Raw genomic sequence first — 566 nt, 5'->3', positions numbered from 1 at the left:
ATATTCTTCAGTTGGCCAATGGACCAGACAACTTGTTTATGCAGTAATGCAGCATTCCAGGCAACATCCCAGCTGTTCCAGACGAACATCCAAGGGCCGACACAACAGAAATTGGTTCACACCAATCGTGCCAACCAGTAGGCCAAACATTGATCTACAAGGATGCTCTTACATCGTTCGACAGGGCACCTTCACCAACGATCGACAGACGTTACGAATGTGGACGTGCACTTATGACATCTATGGAGCCAGAAAGTTCAGATGGGAACAGAAGGACGAATATGGTGTCTACAGAGATGAGTCTGGATATGCAAGGAGCGTAGCTGGTGAGATACTCCCTGTTACCAAGGACAACATCAGAAAAATTCTGGAGAGAGCATCCCTATTTGAGGAGAGTCACATATATCTTCCATAACATGCCACTTCTTTCACACCTACAAAACTGGCACCAGAGATCTACACAAAGGATGAGATTAATGAGATGGTGACTGGTATTTGTGGAGCTCAGGAAAAACTAAGAGATAAAATCAAGACATTGGTAGATGACACTTATCAACCTTTGGACA

This window comes from Brassica oleracea, chromosome C1, assembly GCF_000695525.1.
Source record: "Brassica oleracea var. oleracea cultivar TO1000 chromosome C1, BOL, whole genome shotgun sequence".
In the NCBI taxonomy this organism is placed as follows: domain Eukaryota; kingdom Viridiplantae; phylum Streptophyta; class Magnoliopsida; order Brassicales; family Brassicaceae; genus Brassica; species Brassica oleracea.
This window is presented reverse-complemented; position numbering follows the sequence as displayed.